Source organism: Elephas maximus, chromosome 1 (assembly GCF_024166365.1).
Source record: "Elephas maximus indicus isolate mEleMax1 chromosome 1, mEleMax1 primary haplotype, whole genome shotgun sequence".
Lineage (NCBI taxonomy): Eukaryota > Metazoa > Chordata > Mammalia > Proboscidea > Elephantidae > Elephas > Elephas maximus.
The window spans coordinates 72,822,914-72,848,594 of NC_064819.1; the positions used below are offsets into that span (position 1 = coordinate 72,822,914).

Below are 25,681 nucleotides of genomic sequence, written 5' to 3' on the forward strand. Positions count from 1 at the left end.
ATGGTTAATCAAAACCTATTAGATATGTTTATATAACCAATGTTGATAATGTTCAGAGTTAATCATGTAGTGATTAATTAATCTTGCTGGCTTCCAAAAGGACATTTAAGTTTCAGTAGCCTGAGTGCCCAGCTAGAATAAGTCTTATAATTTTAAGGGCATTATAACAATATTTTCTGCTTCAAAATTGAACCCACAAAGACACAGAGTATTTTCTTTCGTAAGGTATGGAAAGTATTATCTTGGAGGCATCATATTTTAAATCATGCTGATTCATGTAATACCTTCTTTTAATTTCTCCAATTATTACAACAACCAGAATTTGGTAGGAATGTTTTCAAAATGAGATAAAATACTGATTGTAGGACTTGGAGAATATATCATTAGAAGCTGTAGGATGGTGTAGGCCCATGTCTAGCTCAGAAGTGAGCATAATACCCAGAGAGTTGCTACAGAAATTTTTCAAAGACAAATGGAGTGTTTCTGAGGCAATATTGTACTACTTTACAATCTTACCTTTATCCAGCCCTGGTTGGAATCCTTCCAATTGAGCTCAGCTATGGTTCTTATCTGTTTAATTTGGAAATATCCTCTGTTTGAAATCCCATCTGCAAATTGCCTAAGTCATCAATATCTCACTGTGACTTGCTGGTTTCTGGCGAAGGATGGTGAGGACCTATGTCAGTTTAGTAAGTCTTGCTAGTGTTTTCAATAGTGAATAGCTCTCTTACACCCAGCGTTCCTATAACACCAGGTCAATATATCCACCAGAAAAAAAATGTATAAAATGATTACTATAGCACACCTACCTTCAAAGTCTTTGCCACGAAAACTTCCAAATGGCAGGTGAGAAATAGCATTCAGGAGATGCTTACTGTGTTTTGAGTATATACATAATAAGACTTTACTAAAAATTTGTTGAATGAGTACTAAAATCCTCTAACTGATAATTTTTCGTATCTATCCCTTCCTTCTTAGATTTAAATTCCTTGATGGCATAATTGTGTGTTTATAGCCTTATATTTTCAAAATTTAGCATAATGCCTGCTGTATGATGACTGCTTAGTGGCATTTATGAATAAATGTGTGAACATCATGCCAACAATTGAGGATGAGAACTCTTTACACTTTCTTAAGATTCTAAAATGAAAATTTAAGATCAGCAATATCTCCACTTGTCTGAGACTGAGTTATCAAGAGAAGTAAAACAAGTGAAGTGTGTGTGTATATACATACATATATATATACATACACATACACACACACACACAGATTTATCTCAAGGAAATGGCTGCAAACTCCAAGTTTGTGGGTCAGGCATCAGGCTGACGGTTTCTCCTGACTCACATAGCTGCAGGGGCTAACAAACCCAAAATCTTCAAGTCAGATGGTAGGCTGCTGGCTCACAGGCTGTGGAAGTTGATGAATCCCAAGATAGGCAGGCAATATGGAAGGCCGATGTGATGGTTAAGGTTCTGTGTCAACTTTGCTGGGCCATGATCTTTAGTGGTTTGGCAGTTATGATGTAGTTTGGTAGCTATGTAATGGTGCAATCATCCCCAAAATGAGATCCGATATAATGTAATTACCTCCATGATGAGATATGTTATGGGCAGCCAATCAATTGAAAGGGATTTTCCTTGGGAGTGTAGCCTGCATCCAATATAGGAGAACTTTCTGGCAAAGCTTGTTGGCATTTGCTCGTTCTCGATCATGCAGCTCACTCCTGTTCATCTGACCTCTGGTTCTTGGGACTTGAGCCAGCAGCTCACCTGTTGATCTTGGGATACGTCAGCCTCTGCTGCCTGTGAACCAGAGACCTGCTGCCTGACCTACCGATCTTGTTTCAACAGACCCTGAAGCTACATGAATCAGGAGAAGTCTCTAGCTTGATCCATGGACTTGGCGCTTTCCAGCCTCTTCAACCATGTGAGCCATTTCCTTGATATAAACCTCTATGTATACTTATTTACATGCTTCACTGGTTTTGCTTCTCTAGAAAACCCAGCCTAAGGCATTGGTACCGAAAGTGGTTCTACAGAAACAAAACTGTAAGGATGAGTTTTCTAAATTAGTTCTCAAGTTTGGTTAGTCTTAAATATGTTGTTGACTCTGTGTCCAGTAGTAAAGAGGGCACTGCTAATCCATGGCATGAGGTGGCAATAGAAATACACAAAAAAATCACCACCAATAGATGAGGTATTGGTGAAAAGTGAGGCTCTGAGTGATTGCATGTTTGATACTTTTCCACAATTTCGTCAAAATGAGAAGTATAAGGAAGCTGGTTGGTTGGTCCTTGTCATGGACTGAATTGTGTCCCCAAAAATATCTGTCAATTTGGCTGGGCCATGATTCCCAGTATTGTGTGATTGTCCACCATTTGTCACCTAATGTGATTTCCCTATGTGTTGTAAATCCTATCTCTATGATGTCAATGAGATGGGATTAGTGGCAGTTATGTTAATGAGGCAGGACTCAATCTACAAAATTGGGTTGTGTCTTGAGCCAATCTCCTTTGAGATATAAAAGAGAGAAGTGAGCAGAGAGACATGGGGACCTCATACCACCAAGAAAGCAGTGCAGGGAGCAGAGCACATCCTTTGGACCTGGGGTCCCTGCACCTGAGGAGCTCCTAGATCAGAGGAATATTGATGACAAGGACCTCCCCCAGAGCCAACAGAGAGAAAGCCTTCCCCTGGAGTTGGCGCCCTGGATTTGGACTTGTAGCCTATTAGACTGTGAGAGAATAAATTTCTCTTTGTTAAAGCCATCCACTTGTGGTATTTCTGTTACAGCAGCACTAGATAACTAAGACAGTCCTGCTTCCGCTAAATGAAGTGGTGAAAGAAAGAGATGAGCTCATGGCTTCAGAGTCAAAGCTCAAGTGCTGTATAAATGACCTCAAAGTTTCCACATGTGTCTTGAAAGAAAGCCTTATTTCTTGTAGTAACAGAGCTGATATCGTCAAAAATCAAACCCAAAGTCTTACTGTAAGAGTGGCTGAATTATATGCCAGTTGATTTGGTGGTGCCTGAAGTTAAGGTGAGGGCATTGATTGGGAAGAAATGAGATATTGAAACTTGGGATGGGGACATATGGACAGATAATAAGGAAGCTGGGGACAATGAGCTCCTAAATTCCATTGAACCACTCCTGCCAACAGAATGAGCCCTCTCACTCCTATCTGAAGAGATTACTCCATTTTTGTATGGTAAGCCATCCTCTCCAGTAAAACCAATAGCCCCTCCATCCCCATCTTTGAGATTAACCCAGCTGTGTCTCAAGAGTCTTTGAGTCATTGTCTGGGGCATCGCCTGAGGTAGATGCCTTACAAGACAATGCTGAATGTTCACAGAACACATCCTCATCACCTACACTATGCCACCAAGACTCCTATTTGCATGTTAGAGAGTGAGAAATTCATCTGACAAAAATTCAGCCACCTTCCACCTCAGTGAAATTTCTAGGGGTTTCAGCGTGTAGGGCACGTTGAGCTATTCCTTCTAAAGTGAAGGACAAGTATTGCATCTGGCTCCTCCCCAAACTAAAAAGGAGACACAATGTCTGGTAAGTCTCTTTGAAATTTGGAGGCAACATATCCCTCATTCAGGTGTGTTACATCAGTCTATTTATCAAGTGACTTGAAAAGCTGCTAGTTTTGAATGGAGCCCAGACCAAAGCAGGCTCTGCAACAGGTTCAGGCTGCTGTGCAAGCCACTCTGTCACTTGGACCATATGATACGGATGATCCAATGGTATCTGTAATGTCCGTGGCAGGTAGAGATGCTGTTTGGAGTTTTTATCAGGCCCCTATTGTTGAATTGTCACCCTGGTGACTCAGTAGATAAGAGCTCAGCTGCTCACCAAAACGTGGCCAGCTCAAATCCATCATGTGCTTTTTAGAAACCCTATAGGACAGTTCTACTCTGTCCTGTATGATCACTGTGAGTCAGAATCAACTCGATGGCAATGGGTTTGGGTTTTGGCTTCATTGTTGAATCACAACACAGACCCTTAGGATTATGGAGCAAAGCCTTGCCATCCTCTGCAGATAACTACTCTCCTTTTGAGAAACAGTTTTTGGCTTGCTACTGAGCCTTAGTAAAGAATGAATGCTTAACCATGGGCCTCCAAGTCTCCTTGCAGTGTGAGCTGCCCATCACGAACTGAATGTTGTCTGACCCAGGGTGTCATAAAGCCAGATATACACAGCAGTACTCCATCGTTAAATGGAAGTGGTATATATGAGATAGAGCCTGAGCAGGACCTGAAGTCACAAGTTGCGTGAGGAAGTGGCCTAAATGCCCATGGTCTCCACTCCTGTCACATTATCTGCCCTCTCCCAGTCTGCACCTATGGCCTTATGGGGAGTTCCTTATGTTCAGTTGTCTGAGGAAGAGACAACTTCTGCCTAGTTTACAGATGGTTCTGTGTAATATGCTGGTACCACTCTTAAGTAGACAGCGGCAACACTGCAACTCCTTTCTGGGGCCTCTCTGAAAGACAATGGTGAAGGGAAATCCTCCCAATGGGCAGAGCTTCCAGCAGTGCACCTGGTTGTTCACTTTGCTTAGAAGGAGAAGTGGCCAGACATGCGACTGTGTACTGACTCATGGGCTGTGGCCAATGGTTTGATGGGACGTCAGGGACTTGGAAGGAACATGATTGGAAAATTGATGACAAGGAGATATGGGGAAAAGTTATATGGATAGACCACTCTGAATGGGCAAACACTGAAGATATTTGTGTCTCATGTAAATGCTCACCAAAGGGTGATCTCAGCAGAAGATGATTTTAAGAATCAAGTGGATAGGATAACATGTTCAGTGGAAGCCAATCATCCTCTTTCCCCAGCCACTCCTGTCATTGCCCAACTCGTGAACAAAGTGGCCACTGGGGTTATGCATGGGCTCAGCAACATGGACTTCCACTCACCAAAGCCAACTTGGGTACAGTCACTGCTAAGTGCCCAATCTGCCAACAGCAGAGACTAATACTAAGTCCCCAAAATGGCACCGTTCCTCAAGGTGATCAGTCAGCAACAAGGTGACAGGTTGATTACAGTGGACAACTTTCATCATGGCAAGGGCAGCATTTTGTTCTTACTGGAATAGACATTTATTCTGGATATGGATTTACCTTCCCTGCATGCAATGCTTCTGCCAAAACTACCATCTGTGAACTTACAGAATGCCTTATCCATTGTCACGGTAACCCACACAACATTGCCTCAGATCAAGGGACTCATTTCACAGCAAATGAAGTGTGGTAGTGGGCCCATGCTCGTGGAATTCACTGGTCTTACCATGTTTCCCATCATCCTGAAGCAGCTGGCTTGATAGAATGGTAGAATGGCCCTCTAAATACACAATTATGGCACCAACTAGGTGGCAATACCTTGCAGGGTTGGGGCAATGTTGTACAGGAGGCTGTATATGCTCCAAACCAGTTTACAATATATGGTGCTATTTTCCCATAGCCTGAATTCATGAGTCCAGGAATCAAGGGGTGAAAATGGAAGTGGCAACACTTACTATTACCCCTAGGAACCCATTTACAAAATTTTTGCTTCCTGTCCCTGTGATACTATGCTCTGTGGTATAGAGGTCTTAGTTCCAAAGGGAAGAATGCTCCCACCAGGAGATACAACACTGATTGTATTAAACTGGAAGTTAAGAATGCCACCTGGCCACTTTGGGGTCCTCATGCCTCTGCATCAACAGGCAAAGAAGGGAGTTACTGTACTGGCTTGTGTGATTTATCCTGATTACCAAGAGGAAATCAGATTGATATTACATGTTGGAGGAAATCTTGATGGTGTAGTGGTTAAGTGCTACAAGTGCTAACCAAATGGTCAGCAGTTCTAATCCACCAGGCATTCCTTGGAAACACTGTGGGGCAGTTCTACTCTGTCCTGTAGGGTCACAATGAGTTGGAATCACCTTGATGGCAACAGGTTTTTTGTTGTTGTTGTTGTTTTTATTGTTGTTTTTAATGGAGGTAAAGAAGAGTATGTCTGGAATACAGGGGATCACTTAGGACATCTCTTAGTACTACCATGCCCTATGATTAAAGTCAGTGGAAAATTACAAAACCCAATTCTAACATAACTACTGTTTCACTGGCTTTACTTCTCTAGAGAACCCAGTCTAAGACAGCCATTAATTCAAGTCCCAAAAACTGGAAGTCATATGATGACAAGCTGAATGCAGGATGCAGAACAAGCAAGCTTTGCCAGAATGTCCACTTGTATATTGGATGCAAGTCACACTCCTGAGGAAACTCCCCTTACAACTGACTGGCTGATCATATCATTGAGGATGACTACATCATTACATAACTGCCAAAATACATCATTACATAACTGCCAAGCTACATCATTACATAACCGGCAAACCACTGAGAATCATGGCCCTGACAAGTTGACACACAAGCTTAAACATCACACCACTCAATCCTCATAAGTTTGAGTTCCCCATCACTGTAACATATATATATATGAGAAAATTCTTGTATTATTATAATGTAAGATATATTATTAACAATTAATGAGATATATTATTAGAGGAAATTTCTTTGCTGAGGATTCACTTCAGCTCGTGTCTTGAAGTTGTCTGAGTAAGCAGTTGCACAATATAATGAGCTGTTAACTGTTAAGTACTTTTAGACAGGTAGGAGAGTGTGATGGAGAGATTTAATGATGAAAACACAGGTAGAGTGAGAGATGCTAACTGGCCTTTAACCAGTGAGGTCATTTGCAAACAAAGGGTAAAGTACCTTTAAGAGTTAGCTATAGCCTGAATAATGGTGCATTACCAAACCTCCCAAAACTCAGTGGTGCAAAACAATAATTATTTATTGTCATAGTTCAGTGGGGTATCTGGGCAGCTCTGCAATCTGTGTCTCTCATCTTCCATGGACAGTAGGTTAACTGGAGTATGTTCTTCCCATCCAAATAGCCACCCAAAAAGACAAGGAAAAACACACACAAGTTTTAGGCTCCCAGTGGTTCTATGTCATTGTCAAAAGCATGTCACACAGCAAAGTACAATATCAAGAGGTGGGAACATACTCTCCACCTATGATAGGGCAATGGAAGTGTTTATATGCAGTAAGGAGCAGAAAATCTGGGCCAGTCATTCTGTTAAGTACTGTGTTCATCTCTGGGAAGAATCAAAATGAAAGAACTTCAATGCAGTGCTCACTGGATCCTCAATTTTTAGGTGGAATTGGCTCTCTATTCTCTTCTTTGGTCCCCTCTCATTTATAATGACCCCATGAATCATCCCTTCATCAGCAAGGGTAAGAAGACACACATCATGTGTGCAGTGTCCCAACAGGTACATTAAGGACCTCCCTGTCATTTCTTGCTATGTCTGCATAGGTGTCTCTACTGTAAGGAGTATAGTGGAGAGAACTCCTGCTCTGGTTGAGTGGATATTGATAAGTGATTTCTTCCAGGATTTTTCTCTAGGTTTGTCTCTTCCAGTTAAGGCTATGATCAAATCCCTACCCTTCTGGACCATTTTAGTCTCCTATTTCTGTCAATCTTGGTGTTTTTATATCTTGACGGCACACACACCAACATACATCAACTTTATACTTCAAGTCAACCTCAGAGAGGTAAGTTCAGGGAAAGCTCCTTGTGTTCTTCTGCTTGAATGTTTCATTACGTAATGCTATGTCTCTTCCATGGTCACAAAATCAGGTGTTTGAGCCCAAGGACTCGCATGTAAGTAATGCAACCTAGTTAACTTTAATTCTGATTGATCTCAATGTCACTTTTTGCTTATTGAGGAAGGATGGTAAGGGTCTATGTCAGCTTGGTATTTATAGAATTTCATATGTTTAAGGAACCTATGCAAAAAATTTATATCTATTCAATATTTGTTAAAGGAGGCACTCTGCTGGTAACATATGCAATAAAGAGTTAACAAAACAAATCTTGCCTTCTAGAAGACTGTGATGACAAAGCTTAAACAAGAAATGCTGAATACGGCATTAATAACAGGACATTAAGTCCCAGTCAGGATTCATGCTTAAACTGGTAGATAAATTAACATTGTTTTAAGGTATATATAAACAGAAAAGTGTACATATGTGAACAGTTCGCTGAATTTTTGCAAATGAATGGATGCTCTGATGTCTTAGAGGAGCCTTTTCATGCCTGGTGGGTGTATGTCACAAAATGGGGAAGAGTGCACTAGGGCGATGGCCTATTAGTGGCAACTCACAAGCTGTGGGATTACTTATATATTCTCACTCTTTGCACTCAAAAAGTAGCCTTCTCATAGTGACTTGACTCCTTTGGAGAAAAGGTACTAAGTGGCCAAAAAGGAGCTGCCCTCTTAGTGGTCAGAGTCTGGGGAGAAGGCAGAGTCAGGATGCAAGCAGGCTGGAAATACTGATGCAGAAGCCCAAGGAGGGAGTGGATATGGGTCTTATCAAAGGAGGGTGGCCTGACATAGGCAGCGAAATCAGAATCTTCAAGCCAGAGAATGAGGGGACAGGAGATCCAGAAAAGCAGGATGTCAGTCCTGAAAGGTAGACATTCTGAGGCTGGCTGTTAGGAATGATTTGCTTCTGATGTGAAGTTTGGAGGCCTCCCTACCCTCAGAGGCCAAAAATGAGGAAGGACAGGATGGGATATGAGTGGAAAGACAAGGTGGAACCAGATGGTAGAGCACCCCATGCTCTCCTGGTACTTCTGCATTGAGTCACACAAAGTTGATGGCCTTGTTTTAGCCGTCTGTGAAATGAACAACTTGGGCCAGGTGATAGCTAAACTCTGCATTGTTTGGATTCCATACAACAACGGATGGTCTCCTTTTCGTTGAGACTAAAAGTTCACTTGCATGGTTTTTGATAGAATTTTAATTCAGAGTTTGAATTGCTGATCTATTAACCAAAAATACCAATCTGTTGCTATTGAGTCCATTCCAACTCATTGCAACCTCACGTGCTTGAGAGTAGAACTTCTCTATAGGGTTTTCTTGGCATCTTTATAGAAGAAGATAGCCAGGCCTTTCTTCTATAGTACCCCTGGGTGAGTTCAAACCAACAACCTTTAGATTAGTAGCTGAGCACCAAACCATTTGTTTCACCCAGGGACCTAATCTAATAAGAAACTTCAACATTTTAAGAACTATATAAAAACATAAATTGAAAATTCTTGCTCCTACCTCTGTTCCCAGACTGCCTAGGTAACACGTAACTAATTTTTAAAAATTTATTCTTACATTTTTTTTTTAACTCCAGCATACCTAAATGCACATTCTTATTTTCCCACCTTATTTTACATAAAACATTGTATACTGTATATGCTGCTTTGTTTTATTTGTCAGTTTTTTGAAACTTAAAGTACATTGGAAATGTTTCATAATCAATACATTAGAACTTTCTAATGGAGCAATATTTGGGTTGTTTTTATTCTTTTGAGCAATGCTGCTGAGAAAAACTTGTTCATTTGGAATTTTACATTTGTGAAACTATTTCTGTAAATTTCTGCATTTCAGGTTGGTGAGTCAAAGGGCATATACAATATGAACATTTTATGTAGTATTGTCAAATTTCCCCCCGTCTTAGTTACCTAGTCCTGCTATGATAAAAAATACTGTAAGTGGGTGACATTAAAGAACAGAACTGATTGTGTCGCAGTTTTGGAGGCTAGAAGTCCAAATCAGGGCATTGGTTCCAGGGGAGGGTCTTTCCTTCTCTGTACTCCCAGGAATAATAAGGTCCTTGGTGCTCGTACCCATACCTTCACTGGCATGTGGCTTCCCCTATGTGTGTCTCTCCAAGTCTGTTTTCTCATTTTATAAGATCACTCAGAAGGGATTAGGTTTGGGATCCCTCTTCCTTGATGTGACCTCTCTAACATAACAAAAGAAACACCCTATTTCAAATCAGAGTCATATTTACAAGCACAGGGGTTAGGACTTCCACATATCTGTTTGCTAGACACAATTTGATTCATAATGCCCTCCATAGGGCTCTAAAAATTATTGAGAGTACTTGTTTCCCTACAGTTACACCACAGAATATTCTGAAAATGTTTGGAATTTTGCAAATTTGTTCCATGAAAAATGATATCTCACTGTACTTTTATTTTATATTCCTGTTATTATATAATTTTTTTTGTATTATAAGTAAGATTGAGTACCTTGTAATATATTTAGTAAACACTTATTTTTCTTTTCTGTAAATTGTTGAAATCCTTTGCCTATTTTTTACTTGTTTTTGGTCTTTTTAATATCTATTTCCAGGTGATCTCTATATATGAATACTGCAGTAGTCCTTTTCTACAAAATGAGTCATATGCATATTTTTCTCCAGGTGTCAAAGTTATATTGGCTCAATCCAATAACAGTGATTTGTCTGAATAGTGATGAATATACGGAGAAAAGTCACAGATGTAGACAATTGGTTCCAGCATCAGTTTGTTTCATGATGAGGGGAGTGAGTTCCTCAGTGTGTGATCTTGTCTGTCCTGCCTTTGCTTCATCTGTATTATCCTCAGAGGTCTGTTGGCAGATTTTCTCCTTTCCAGAAAAATTCTCAAACTTAGCACCTTAAGGAAACTCTTCACAGCAGTAGGTAAGGGGCCAGCCAGTCACAGGGGTGAATGTGGAACACTCAGAGAAGCCACCTGTGTCCATTCTTCCCCCAGGAGTTCTCCTCCCATCCATGCTCATGGTGTCCTGGCACTGGGTCAGATCCAGCGCCAGTACCACCATAGCCATCTTGATGCTGTCTCCTGCCATCTACAGTTACTGTTTCTCAGGAGCCTTTCTTATTATCTTGGATATTGCTTCTTGGTAGAGGGCCCTTTGCCTCATCTTCACAGAAGCTCAGTTCAGTTCAAGATTCCCTAAACCTGCTCTGACATACACATAAAATGTGACTCGAGAAAGAGATCACAGGAAATGTCAGCACCATCCCTACATTTAATTACTTCCTGGAAGAGACATAAAGCTGGTCATAAAATTTAGATTCTCCAAGTGGAAGCAAGAGCGGTCAGCGGCTTATAGGATTAAAGTGCTGCGATCTCAGCTCAGCCGGGGAAGGCTCCCACAAATCTCTCTGTTGAGAAATGCAGTAACTACATGGAGTTAGATAATTAAAAGGACCCATGAGACTCCGCAGGGTATGCTCACTTACAGCTTTAAGAAGGCAAAGGATACTTTACAGCAGGAGAAAAAAAGTAGAGGTGAAAATCAGAGATGAATGAGAATTTTACATGTGGCTCCCTATGTCCATTCAGTCACACAGGACATACTTCATCTTCGGAGAGTGAACTGCCAAGATTTCTCGGAGGTACCTGGGTCTCAGGGCAGCCATCATCTCAGCTAACGATGGTCTTTTGTACCCAAAACAAGGCTGCAAGATCAGGCTCAATAGCAGAAACCAAGAGAATGTACAAACCAGGTGCAAACCATCAATCTGTTCATTTTCTATAAGCAATGTTGAGAAGTTGGTACATGTTGCCCCTTGGAAGTCTCAGACTCTAGCATAGGACTTTATTAGTCACTACTCAGTCCATTTCATTCAAGTTTGTCCAAGGGTCAGCACAACTCCAGGCATCTCCAGATATAAGCATAGACCAGTTGAGATAAACCCTTTGCTCACATGAGAATCTTTCTCTCCCTCTCACAGGTAGCTGGTTTTCTCAAGGAATTGTTAAGTGTCTTTGCATTCATAGCTGGAGCCATTTCTCCCACCACGGCTGGATTTTTCATCAGTCAGGTAAGGTCATATGTTGATATAATATTTTTACATTATATCATGGCATAGTGGTTAAGACCTATGTCTCCTAACTAAAAGAGTGGCAGTTCAAATCCACCAGGTGCTTCTTGGAAACTCTGTGGGGCAGTTTTACTCTGTCCAACAGGGTTGCTATGAGTTGGAATTGACTTGACGGCAATGGTTTTTTTTTTTTTTTTAATCAACATATGACAATATTCTTAAGAAAAAACTCAAAGCGTATGTGTAGGCTTTATAGAGGCCATCCAGAAGACGTTACCCATGCTCAGGGTGCAGAGAGAGAAGGAGTGCTCAATTTTATGAGTTTATGTTTTCTGAGTTCTTGTAAGATGAACCTCTCATGGTAAACATCAACTTTCTTAGCAATAACCTTGGCATTTCTCCTATAGAAAAGAGTGACCAACCATTCTGGTTTTCCCCACACTGAGGGGATTCCTGGGAAGAAGCACTATCAATGTTAAAGCCTCAGAAGATTCAGGACTTATTGGTCACCCCACATAAGAAGCCATAAAATATTGACAGAGTAAATGAGTGAGATGCTGAGTGAAAAAGAGAGAGAAGGAGCAGCCTGCATCTCACATTTATACCCATGAATGGTTAGAGCAGAATCTCCTCTGACCAGTATGCCTTATATGGTGTTTTTATATTTATAGAGACTTTCTACACTAGAAGCTGCATCTAGTTGTCAAAAAAAAAAAAAAAATCAGTTGATGGCTCGAGCTAAGAATAAGAACCCTATTCATATAGCCTTTACATGTAAAAAGATGTGTATAGCAATCACATGAATGTAATTCTTTAAGTTTCCTGTGATATTCCACCAGTAAATCAAGAAAATGAATGGTGAATAATGTAGACAGTGTCATCTTTATGTCATCAAGTGCCTTCCCTTTTTTGAAGCTTCGATCCCCTTCCAGCCACCGAGTAACAGTCAGGAAATAGTTGTTTATATGGAAATTCTCAAACTGACCTTACCTCTCCTTCCATTTATCTGTCTATCCATTCATTAATTCAACGAATAAGTATTGAACGTTAGCATGTACCAAACACTGTTTAAGGGAATAAAATAAACAAAAATTCTTACCCTTATGAAGTCTATATTATAAGAAGGAAACCACTAGAAAATGAATGAAATAAGCAGAACATATGGTATATTGGTTTGTGGTAAGTGCTAAGGGAATAAGGGAATAGGGCACATAAAAGTAGATAAAGTTTCCATTTTAAATAGGGTAGTTTCAAAAATCCTCACTGAGTAGTGTCTAGGATCTTAAAAGCTTAGGAGCAGCCATCTAAGGTACAATTATTAGTCTGTATTCATCCTGAACGAAAGAGAAAAGTAGAAACCCAAGAATCAGAGAAGGAGCCAGAGTAGGACTAACTATGCCCATGAACTACTGCCTTCTCTGTCTTGAGACAAGAAGAACTACGTGGTGCCCAGCTACTACTACCGAACATTCTGATCAGGGATACAATAGATAGATCCTGATAGAAAGGGAGAAAAATGTGGAACAGAACTTCACATTCTTAAAGAATCCAGGCTTACTGGACCAATTGAAGCTGGAAAAGTTCCCAGAATATTGCCCTGAATTAACCTTCAAACCTGTCAAGAAAAGAAGTCCTGACAGGATAGAAACCATCATGTATAAAACCTGCGGTCCTGGGCCGAGTGACCAAAGCAGACGAAGTCATCCTCACAAGTGGGGAGAAATGCAGGGCCATTCTGAGGCTCGGCATAGACAGGATACTTGATGGAAACATGCCAAGGGAGAAAGGACAGTAAATATGTATCCATTCAAATAAGAGGAATGAACATACTATAATTAATGTGGGGAGAGCAGAGTAGACTTCAACTGTATCTGACAACTTGCTGTTTATGGCTCCTGTCTTTGGAATCACAGCTGCCTCCATAATACCTGTAGGGATCGGGCATTTCCTGAAGTCTACCTTTTTTGTGGCTGCCTTCTTTATGACTCTACTGGTCTCTGACCAACATCTGCTTTGTGGATCTCTTCAGATCTCCTGCATCTTAGTAAAAAGACATTGCCCTGTTTCTGTCTTATCCCCTCAAAGATTTGTTTGTGCTGTCACAGCCATCTTGAATGTCCTTCCTCTGCTCCTCTGACTTTGGAAGCCTACTCACCATTCATTGGGCCTTATTCAAAGTTCACCTGTCTTGCCTACCAGGTCATGCATGCAAGATCTGTGTTGGTTTGTCCTCACAGCAGATGTTGAGAGATTGTGTATGGTGTGTCTGCCTTCATTGAGCTCCTGTATGGGTATCATGGGGACCAGGAAGGTGAACAAAAACATTCAATTATTAAACTGAACACTAATGAACACATATCATCAGGCAAGGCAGAGACCAATGTCAAATGTAGCCTCAGGGAGCTCAACATCTTGATAGGGCAGATGATTTTAACAAAAGTATCACAGAAACAAATGTGAAATGACAACTGTGGAAAACAAAATGGCTCATGATAATGTCAGATTATGAGAGTGAATGATAAAGATATATGCACTGGTCTGGAGGGGTGAGAGAGGACCGCCATTACAGAGCTTCAGTTGAGATGAGATCTGAAGGACAACAGTAAACTGATTCAGGAAGTAGGTGGAAAGAACATTCTGGAAAGAGGGAATAGCACAAGCAAATGTTTGGTGTCAGAAAGAAGCAAACAAGTGTGGAAAGAGTATAGAGAGTAAAGACAGTAGAGAGAGTAAAGACATGGTTTGTGAGTAGTATGTAGAAGTATTTGACGGCAAGAACACATAGGGCACTGTGGGCCCAATGGGCTCATCTGTATTTTCTTAGAAGCAATGGGTCCTGTTTTAGTGGGAGGAGACCTAAACAGGGTTCTATTTTTCAAAGGTGTCTCTGGCTGCACGAGAAGAATAAATAGGAATAGGAGGCAACTGTGCAGTCTAGGAGAGAGTGATGGCCGCTGACATGAGGGAGTGGAGATGGTGAGAGTTGGAGAGATCATTTGATTTAAGAGATAAGCCTTAAAAGACTCTGATACTAAGTGAGCGAGTGGAAGATACCAAGGCTAGAACTCAATATTGTGGCTTCATTGTCCATGCTGCAGCTCACTGAGAATCCTCTAGCAGAATACAAACTAGTTATTGGCTCTTACTTACAGAACTTTAAAGAGGAATTGTGAAGAAATGACACACATGCATTAAAATACTTAAAAATCTTAAATTTGCTAGGAAGGCTTTAGGGGATTTTTAAAACAGGAAGTGACATGATCATATTTACATCCTGAACATTCTGCCTGCTACGTGTGGATGGCCTGAAAGAGACAGAGAGTGGAAACAGTGGGACATCTACAAAGGTCTGTATTATTTACCCATGTGATAGATGATGGCATTAGGAGTGTAGGAAATGAAAAATAATAGTATCTGGGAAAAAGTTTGAAGGTAAATCTGACAGGACATGCTGGTGGAATGAATGTTAAGTACTGAGGGAAAGTTCAAAATCAAAGAGGCCTCTGAGGTTTTTGGCCAGTTTAACTATCAGATTTACCTTCAAACTTTTTCCCTAATGCCATCATCTCATTTACCACCTGGGGATCAGAAAACTGCAAAAATTTCAGAGAAATTTATGAGAAAGGAATGAGGACCCTGCACTTCTCCCTCAGGTTAGCTGTCATCTTTTCGCTTACTGTTCTTCTTTTGAGATGTGGGGATGTCTGTCTTTCCCCTCAGAGAGCAGCTGAATTTACTGTTTTGTGATTGTGGGTGTGGGAAAGAGAACTCCTGTTTCCTGAGGGGATTGTGAAAAGTGAGAGGACGTTGCCTTGTCCTAAAAGAAATAAGGTCCCTACTATCTGGGGAATGAAATGCCTCCAACAGGATAGCTGCAGAGGGAGAGTCTAGATAATCGGAGGGATCGGGTGGTTAATGAGCCATTTAAAAGTATACTTGTCACGGTTAGTATCACCCAGATATTGGAAATAGACTGGATCATCTCCAGTTTAAGGTCCGTATATTCAGCTTGTCTTATGGGCTTTACCAATTTTTTTTTTTTTTAAGTGCTTATCCAATCTATGCTGAGCCAACAAATGTAAATGGTGAATTTTGGCAGAGGAAGATTTTCATCAGGGCAGAAAAATCAAATTGATCAAAACAAACCAGACCTGTAAATTTTCCCTGATCTTAAATGGGGATAATAAAACAAAATAATTCTGCATGGCTTTGGGAAGCAGTAAATGAGGTGAAGAATTGGGGGCAGACAACTTTTACTTGGGAGCTATGAATGAGAGCCCTGAGCTGTTTCTCATATGGAAAAAAATCTTCAGTGCAGAGACCAGGTAGAGATGACAGTTAAGCTGTTACTAGCTTTGCAGAGCACCTTAAGTCTCTTTGTACAGTAAACTGGTGACTAGTAGAATAGATGTTCAACCAAAGGGAACAGACACAGAAAGAGTCTTGGCAAGAGAAACTGATATATGAATGATTGGCCCCATTTCTTTGCTGGTTCTTGCTTATTTGGCCACCCTCCAAATAAACAGATGAGGCTGATGACTTTTGAATTTTTTATTTTCTCCTAGGCCTTCTGTCCAGGGTACAGGTTCATAAATGTAATGCCAACTTGGTAATCTTCCCTTCTTGGTCTAACATGTACCTCAGACCCAAAATGTCCAAAAGAAAACTCTCGTTTTTACTCTATAAATCTGCTCCTTCTCTCCTCATCACCTTATCTCCACTGAGGGCAACATCGTTCATTCCTTAACTCAAGTCAAAAACCTAGAAGGCTTCCATGATTCCCTTCTTTCTTTTATCTTCATATCTGCTTCATTAGCAAGGCTTATTGGCTCTATCTCCAAAATAGATCCCAAATCTGGTCTTTTTCACCACAACCAGCGTAATCCAACCACAATGTCTTCTTACACAGGCAACTGCAATACAAGCCTCTTAGTTCCCAGTCTTGTCCTTAGAGGTTGTATACCACATAGCAGCCAAAGGTCGACTGGGTCCTAAATGAGGTAATATCTGTTCACTCCTTTGATCGCATTCCTATTCTTGTTCTTATCTTTCACTCTGCACTGCACACATTTTACTACTTTCTATCTTCAAAAAAAAAAAAAAATCTCAACCTTCCTGACTCCTTTTCCCAGAATGCTCTTTTCCAGAGCTGCTTCCTTCTCTAGGTTCACATTTCAGCTTAACTATATCCTTCTCAGACGAAGTCAAACTAGGTAAAGTAGTTAGGCTAGGCAACTGCTCATGATTGTGGTTACTTTGTCACTCTTACTGTTCCTCTTTTTTTTTCTTCGTAGCTAATGTCATCAAATAATGACTGAATAAATGAATGAACTAGCGCTAAGTGAACTCATTGGCACGCTACAAGGGTCTGTGTAGTTAAAATGGTCTGGGAAATATTTCACCCAAACACTGTGCCTTCAATTCTTGTGACTGATACAATCATTTTATTCTATTAATTGCCCTAAGGCAAGGACAGAAAAGATAATCAAATTATTTTTGTCTGCAGAATATTCAGTCTCTTCATTTTCCCAGTTTCTTTTCAGTTACCAGAGTCACTCTATTTCATCAACGAGCATTGGTTTGGATTTCAATTAAACTTTCAGTTCATTTCTGACTTCTGATATGGAGTGGAGGTCTCTGTCATCTAGTGTGTACTTTTGAATGATATAAATGAGGCAGCTTGTCTGTTAATTAATCACCTATCAACATAAGCCACTAATCAACACAAACATTATGCAATGTTTCCATTTGTTGTTAAAAACAGTATCACCAATGAATCAGATGGATATTTGCCTTTACAATAATAGAAGGAACACTTCATAGAGCAAGTGGAAAGTAATTCTATTTTACCAGCAACCCCTACCTCACCCTCACTTCCCTGTATATTCGTGCAGCCTCATAACCTCTCTGATCATTTTCACATAGTAAAAAGTCAGCTGGTTATTTTCAGTTTCTAAATGAGCTCATCTTATAATCAATAGGTCTAGTCCAATGGAATTTACAAAACTCCAAAATTTATCTCAAATCAAAGCTTCTCACCTCCTCCAAAAGGAGCTCTGGTGGTGCAGTGGCTAAAGCACTTGGATGCTAACTGAAAGGTCTGCAGTTCGAACCCACCAACCGCTTCGTGGAAGAAAGATGTGGCAGTCTACTTCTGTAAAGACTTACAGCTTTGGAAACCCTGTATGGCAGTTCCACTCTGTCTCACAGGGTTGCTGTGAGTTGGAATCAGCTCAAGGACAGTAGGATTTTTTTTGGCAATTCCTCCAGTTTGTGCCTGGAAGGGAGAGATTATTTGGTTGGGCTTCTTGTCCCCTTCCACTCTCACCTGCTGCCCTCCCTCCTTTTTCTAAGTGAGACTTTGAAACCTTCCAGGGCTGGTGACAGAGGAATAGAGGAGAGATCAGTGGCAGGAAGTGTCTTTTTTTTTTTTTTGCTGGAATTCTTGTGACCTGGCATTGGTACTCTTGGGCTGGGTGACTGTTCAATGCTGACTCCTTCTCTTAAAGGGAAATTTCAAGATTTCCTTACGTCCTATGTATAGAAAATTCCAAAGAATCTACAAGAAAGCTTCTAGAACTAACAGAGGAATTTAGTGAATTCGGGTACCAGGTCAACACATCAGTTCCTGATCATATTCTACCTCCTAAGATGGCTGAATGTCAATTAATTCTTTTTGTTATAGTAACTCTGTGTATTCCTTCCATCTTCTTCTGATGCTTTCTGTGCCGTTTAATATTTTTCTTGTAGAATCATTCGATATTGCAACTTGAGGCTTGAATTATTTCTTTAGTTCTTTCAGCTTGAGAAATTCCAAGAGTGTTCTTCTCTTTTGGTTTTTTAACTTCAGGTCTTTGCACATGTCATTATAATACTTTACTTTGTCTTCTCAAGCCTTCCTTTGAAATATTTTGTTCAGCTCTTTTACTTCATCACGTCTTTCATTTGCTTTAGCTACTCAATGTTCAAGATCAAATTTCAGAGTCTCTTCTGACATTCATTTTGGTCTTTTCTTTCCTGCCTTTTTAAATTATTTTTGTTTTTTATTTTTATTGTGTTTTTTTTTAAGTGAAAGTTTACAAATTAAGTCAGTCCCTCATACGAAAATTTATATACACCTCTCTATGCACTCCTAGTTGTTCTAGCCCTAAGGAGACAGCGCACTCCTCTCCACCCTGCATTCCTCGTATCCATTAAGCCAGCTTTTGTTCCCCTCTGTCTTCTCATCTCCCCTCCAGACAGGAGCCGCCCACATAGTCTCATGTGACTACTTAAGCCAAGAACCTCACTCCTCACCAGTATCATTTTCTATCTTATAAAAAAAAAAAAAAAAAAAGAGTCCAGTCCAATTCCTTTCTGAAGAATTGGCTTTGGGAATGGTTCCAGTCTTAGGCTAACAGAAGGTCTCAGGACTGAGACTTCCAGGGTCCTTCTAGTCTCAGATCATTAAGTCTGGTCTTTTTACAAGAATTTGAGGTCTGCATCCCACTGTTCTCTTGCTCCCTCAGGGGTTCTCTGTTGTGTTCCCTGTCAGGACAGTCATTGGTTTTAGCTGGGCACCATCTCATTCTTCTGGTCTCAGACTAATGTACTTTCTGATTTACGTGGGTTTTCTGACTCTTGAGCTCATAATTACCTTGTGTCTTTGGTGTTCTTCATTCTCCTTTGCTCCAGATGGGTTGAGACCAATTGATGCATCATAGATGGCCACTTGCCAGCATTTAAGACCCCAGACAACACTCACCAAAGTGGGATAGAGACTGTTTTCTTAATAGATTTTATTATGCCAGTTGACCTAGTTGTCCCCTGAAACCATGGTCCCCAGGCCCCCATCCCTGCTCCTCTGGCCGTCAAAGCATTCAGTTTATTCAGAAAACTTCTTTCCTTTTAATGTAGCCCAGTTGTGCTGACCTCTCCGGTATTGTGTGTTGTCTTTCCCTTCACCTAAAATAGTTCTTGTCTACTATCAAATTAATGAATTTTACTACCTAATTAATGAATACCCCCTCCCTCCCTCCCCACCCTTGTAAGCATCAAAGAATATTTTCTTCTGTGTTTAATCTATTTCTTGAGTTCTTATAATAGTGGTCTCATACAATATTTGTCCTTTGGCAACTAATTTCACTCAGCATAATGCCTTCCAGATTTCTCCATGTTATGAAATGTTTCACAGATTCATCATCATTGTTCTTTATTGATGCATAGTATTCCATTGTGTGAATATACCATAATTTATTTATCGATTCATCCCTTGATGGGCACCTTGGTTGCTTCCCCATCTTTTTGCTATTATAAACACTGCTGCAATGAACATGGGTGTGCATATATCTGTTTGTATAAAGGTTCTTTTTTCTCTAGTATATATTCCAAGGAGTGGGATTGCTGAATCATATGGTAGTTCTATTTCAAGCTTTTTAAGGAAGCGCCAAATCAATTTCCAAAGTGGTTGTACCATTTTACATTCCCACCAGTAGTGTCTCTCTACAACCTCTTCGACATTTATTATTTTGTGTTTTTTGGATTAATGCCAGCCTTGCTAGAGTGAGATAGAATCTCATTGTACTTTTGATTTGCATTTCTCTAATGGCTAATGATCGTGAGCATTTCCTCAGGTATCTATTAGGCACCTGAATTTCTTCTTTGATGAAGTGCCTGTTCATATCCTTTGCCCCCCTTTTTATTGTTTTTTTTGTCTTTTTGTTGTTGACTTTTTGCAGTATCATGTAGATTTTAGAGATCAGGCGCTGATCAGAAATGTCATAGCTAAAAACTTTTTCCCAGTCTGTAGGTAATCTTTTTACTCTTTTGGTGAAGTCTTTGGGGAGCATAGGTCTTTGATTTTTAGGGGCTCCCAGTTACCTACTTTCTCTTCTGGTGTTTGTATATCGTTAGTAATGTTTCACATACTATTTATGTCATGTGTTAGGGCTCCTAGTGTTGTCCCTATTTTTTCTTCCATGATCTTTATCGTTTCAATTTTATATTTAGGTCTTTGATCCATTTTGAGTTAGTTTTTGTGCATGGTGTGAGGTATGGTTCTTGTTTCATTTTTTTGCAGATGTATAATCCAGTTATGCCAGCACCATTTGTTAAACGGACTGTCTTTTCCCCATTTGATTGACTTTGGGCCTTTGTCAAATATCAACTGCTCATATGTGGGTAGATTTATGTCTGAATTATCAATTCTGTTCCACTGGTCTATGTGTGTGTTGTTGCACCAGTACAAGGCTGTTTTGACTACTGTGACGATAAATATGTTCTAAAATCAGGCAGTGTGAAGCTCCCACTTTGTTCTTTTTCTGTAATGCTTTGGTTTCTGGAGAAGAGATGCTTTACTTGTCCAGAAACCCTGGTGGAGTAGTGGTTAAGTGCTACAGCTGCTCTGGCAGTTCAAATCCACCAGGCGCTCCTTGAAAACTCTATGGGGCAATTCTACTCTGTCCTGTAGGGTCGCTATGAGTCGGAATTGACTCGACGGCACTGGGTTTTTTACTTGTCCAGGGCCTCTTTCCCTTGCATATAAAGTTGGTGATTTGTTTCTCCATCTCATTAAAAAAATGTCATTGGAATTTGGATTGGAATTGCATTGTATCTATAGATTGCTTTTAGTAGAATAGACATTTTTGCAATGCTAAATCTTCATATCTATGAGCAAGGTATGTTTTTCCACTTAAGTAGGTGTCTTTTGGTTTCTTGCAGTAGTGTCTTATAGTTGTCTTTGTATAGGTCTTTTATGTCTCTGGTTAGATTTATTCCTAAGTATTTTATCTTCTTGGGGGCTACTGTAAATGGTATTGAATTGGTGATTTCCTCTTCAAGCTCTCTATGTTGGTGTAGAGGAATCCAACTGATTTTTGTATGTTTATCTTGTATCCTGATACTCTGCTGAACCCCTTTGTTAGTTTCATTAGCTTTCTTGAGGATTCTTGAGGGTTTTCTGCGTATAAGATCATGTCATCTGCAAATACGGAAACTTTTACTTCTTCCTTACCAATCTGGATGCCCTTTATTTCTTTGTCTAGCTTAAGTGCTGTAGCTAAGACCTCCAGCACAATGTTGAATAAGAGTGATGATAAAGGGCATTCTTGCCATTCTCAAGGGGAATGCTTTCAGACTCTCTCCAGTTAGGGTGATGTTGGCTGTTGGCTTTGAATAAATGCCCTTTATTATGTTGAGGAATTTTCCTTCTATTCCTATTTTGCTGAGAGTTTTTATCATGAACGGGTGTAGAACTTTGTCAAATGCCTTTTCTGCATCAATTGATAAGATCATGTGGTTCTTGCCTTTTGTTTTATTTATATGATGGGTTATATTGATTTTTCTCTAACGTTGAATCATCCCTGCACACCTGGTATGAATCACACTTGGTCATGGAGAATTATTTTTTTTTTTTGATATGTCGTTGAATTCTATTGACTAGAATTTTGTTGAGGATTTTTGCATCTAAGTTCATGAGGGATATAGGTTTGTAATTTTCTTTTCTTGTGGTGTCTTTACCTGATTTTGGTATCAGGGATATGCTGGGTTCATAGCATGAGTTTGGGAGTATTCCATCTTTTTCTATGCTCTGAAATACCTTTAGCAGGAGTGGTGTTTACTGTTCTCTCAAAGTTTGGTAGAAATCTCCAGTGAAGCAGTCCGGGCCAGGGTTTTTTTTCATTGGGAGTTTTTAAATTACCTTTTCAATCTCTTCTTTTGTTATGGGTTTATTTACTTGTTCTACCTCTGTTTGTGTTAGTTTAGGTAGGTAGTCTGTTTCTATAAATGCATCCATTTCTTCTAGGTTTTCAAATTTGTTAGAGTACAATTTCTCATAGTAATCTGAAACGATTCTTTTAATTTCAGTTGGGTCTGTTGTAATATTGCCCATCTCATTTCTTATTCAGGTTATTTGCTTCCTCTCCTGTTTTTCTTTTGTCAGTTTGGCCAATGGTTTATCAATTTCGTTAATTTTTTCAAAGAACCAGCCTTTGGTTTTGTTAACTCTTTCAATTGTTTTTCTGTTCTCTTTCATTTAATTCTGCTCTAATTTTCATTATTTGCTTTCTCCTGGTATCTGAGGGCTTCTTTTATTGCATTCTCTCTATTCGTTCAAGTTGTAGGGATAATTCCTTGATTTTGGCCCTTTCTTCTTTTCGTATGTGTGCATTTATGGCTATAAATTGAGCTCTGAGCACGGCTTTAGCTGTGTCCCAAAAGTTCTGATGGGAAATGTTTTCATTCTCATTGGATTCTCTGAATTTCTTTATTCCATCCTTAATGTCTTCTATAACTCAGTCATTTTTGAGCAGGGTGTTGCTCAGTTTCCAAGTGTTTGATTTCTTTTCCTTGCTTTCTCTGTTATTGATTTCTACTTTTATGACTTTATGGTCAGAGAAGATTCTTTGTAATATTTTGATGTTTTGGATTCTGGTAAGGTTTGCTTTATGACCTAATATGTGGTCTATTTTAGGGAATGTTACATGTGAGTTGGAAAAGAAAGTATACTTGGCTGCTGTTGGCTGGAGTGTTCTGTATATGTCTATGAGGCCAAATTGGTTGATCACGGCATTTAGATCTTCTGCGTCTTTATTGAGCTTCTTTCTTGATGTTCTGTCCTTCACTGAAAGTGGTGTGTTGAAGTCTCCCACTATTATTGTGTGGCTGTCTGTTTCACTTTTCAGTGCTGTTAAAGTTTGTTTTATGTATCTTGAATCCCTGTCATTGGATCTATAAATATTTAACATGGTTATGTCCTCCTGGTGTATTGCCCCTTTAATCATTATTTACTGTCCTTCCTTATCCTTTGTGGTGGATTTGACTTTAAAATCTATATTGTAAGAAATAAATATTTCCACTTCTGCTCTTTTTTGATTTTTGTTTGCTTGATATGTTTTTTTTCCATCCTTTGAGTTTTACGGAAACCCTGGTGGCGTAGTGGTTAAGTGCTGCAGCTGATAACCAAGAGGTAGGCAGTTTGAATCTGCCAGGCGCTCCTTGGAAATTCTGTGGGGCAGTTCTACTCTGTCCTATAGGGTTGCTATGAGTCAGAATCGACACGACGGCGGTGAGTTTTTGAGTTTTACTGTGTTTATGTTTTTAAGTATAAGGTGTGTCTATTGTGGGCAGCATTTAGACAGATTCTGTTTTTTAACCCATTCTACCACTCTCTGTCTCTTTATTGGTGCCTTTAGTATGTTTTTTTTTAGTCCATTTATATTCAGCGTAATTATGGATAGGTATAAGTTTAGTGCTGTCATTTTGATGTCTTTTTTTGTGTGTTGTTGACACTTTCTTTTTTCACTTAGTTTTTTGTGCTGAGTAGTTTATCTTTATGTATTGCCTTTTCCTCTTATTGTTGTTGATTTTGTTTTTGCTGAGCCTTTATGTTTTTCTTGTATTTTATTTTGTTATATAGGGTTGTTAGTCTCCTTTGTGGCTACCTTAATATTTACCCTTATTTTTCTAAGTTATATCCAAACTTTTATTTCATAATACTGTTTTGACTTCCACTCCATATGAAAAATCTATGACTACATTTTTTAGTCCCTCTTTATTGTTTTAATGTTGTCTTCTTTTACATAATGACATCACTGTTTCCCTGTTTTGAGTGTTTTTTAATTTTTTGTAATATCCATTTCTGAGTTTGTATCTAGTTGCTGTGTCCTATATAGATATCTGATAGCATTGATTTTCTAACCACAGAACTCCCTTTAGTATTTCTTGTAGTTTTGGGCTGGCTTTTACAAATTCCCTAAACTTCTGTCCTAATTTCACCTTCATATTTGAGAGACAGTTTTGCTGGCTATATGATTCTTGGTTGGCAATTTTTTTCCTTCAGTGCTTTACATAAGTCATCCCATTTTCTTCTTTCCTGCATGGTTTCTGCTGACTAGTTCAAGCTTATTTTTATTGACTCTCCCTTGTAGGTGACTTTTCATTTTTCCCTACCACTCTTAAAATTCTGTCTTTATTTTTGGTTTTGGCAAGTTTCATTGTAATATTTCTTGGTGACTTTCTTTTGAGATCTACCTTATGTGGGGTTCGATGAACATCTTGGATAGATAGCTTCTCATCTTTCATGAAATCAGGGAACTTTTCTGCCAACAAATCTTCAACAATTCTCTCTGTATTTTCTGTTTTCCTCCCTGTTCTGGTACTCCAATCACTGATAGGTTATTTCTTCTGATAGAGTCCCACATGATTCTTAGGGTTTCTTCATTTTTTTTTTAATTCTTTTAACTGATTTTTCTTTGAATATATTGGTGCCTTCTGTTTCCTCAATTTTGCTCCTCTGACTTTCTAATGAGTTGTCTAATTCTGTAAGTTTATTGTTAATCTTCTGAATTTCTTATTGCCATGTCTATGGATTCTTTCAGCCTATTAAATTTTTCCTTATGTTCTTGAATAACCTTTTTAATTTCCTCAAATGTTTTTCTGTGTGTTCCTTGTCTTGTTCTGCATTTTGCCTGACCTCCTTCCTGATCTCTTAAAGAGTTCTGTATATTAATCTTTTGTATTCTACATCTGGTAATTCCAGGAAGACGTCTCCATCCAACAGATTCCTTGATTCTTTGTTATGAGAGCTTGTTGAAGGGATCATGGTCTGCTTCTTCATGTGATTTGATATTGACTGTTGTCTCTGAGCCAACTATAAGTTATTGTATTAATTGATTTTAAGTTCACTTATCGTATCCTAGCTTCTTGCTTTGTTTTGTTTTGATATGCCCCAATAGGCTGCTTGAGTGAAATAGCTTGATTATTTGTGCCTTTGAAGATCTAACATCTTGTCACCAGATGGCTGGGTCTGTTACCTGGTGTATGAGCCTAGGAGTCCATTCACATTTCTTGTATGGACTCAGCTCAGGTGTCCAGGTATTTGGTCATCAAGTGTGTGGTACAGGGTTTTTCCTACAGTCTTAGTAGGCCAGGGGTGACTGGTGTAGGTACAGGTATC

At 39.5% G+C, this 25,681-nt stretch overlaps 1 protein-coding gene and 1 pseudogene across 7 annotated transcripts in view; both read left to right on the top strand.

Moving 5' to 3' along the window:
* Window positions 1-25,681, top strand: part of LOC126076584 (probable small intestine urate exporter) — a 118,431-nt gene that overhangs the window by 42,828 nt on the left and 49,922 nt on the right. For 2 of the 7 annotated variants that reach the window (XM_049885230.1, XM_049885235.1), the window contains exon 1: window positions 15,099-15,398. The exons of 1 other annotated variant lie outside the window; for it this stretch is intronic. The gene's annotated coding sequence lies outside the window, so the exon portion shown is untranslated. 4 more of the 7 variants (XM_049885228.1, XM_049885234.1, XM_049885227.1 and 1 more) reach the window with 4 other exon arrangements.
* LOC126060507 (probable small intestine urate exporter) overlaps window positions 1-25,681 on the top strand; it is a 59,105-nt pseudogene that overhangs the window by 14,834 nt on the left and 18,590 nt on the right.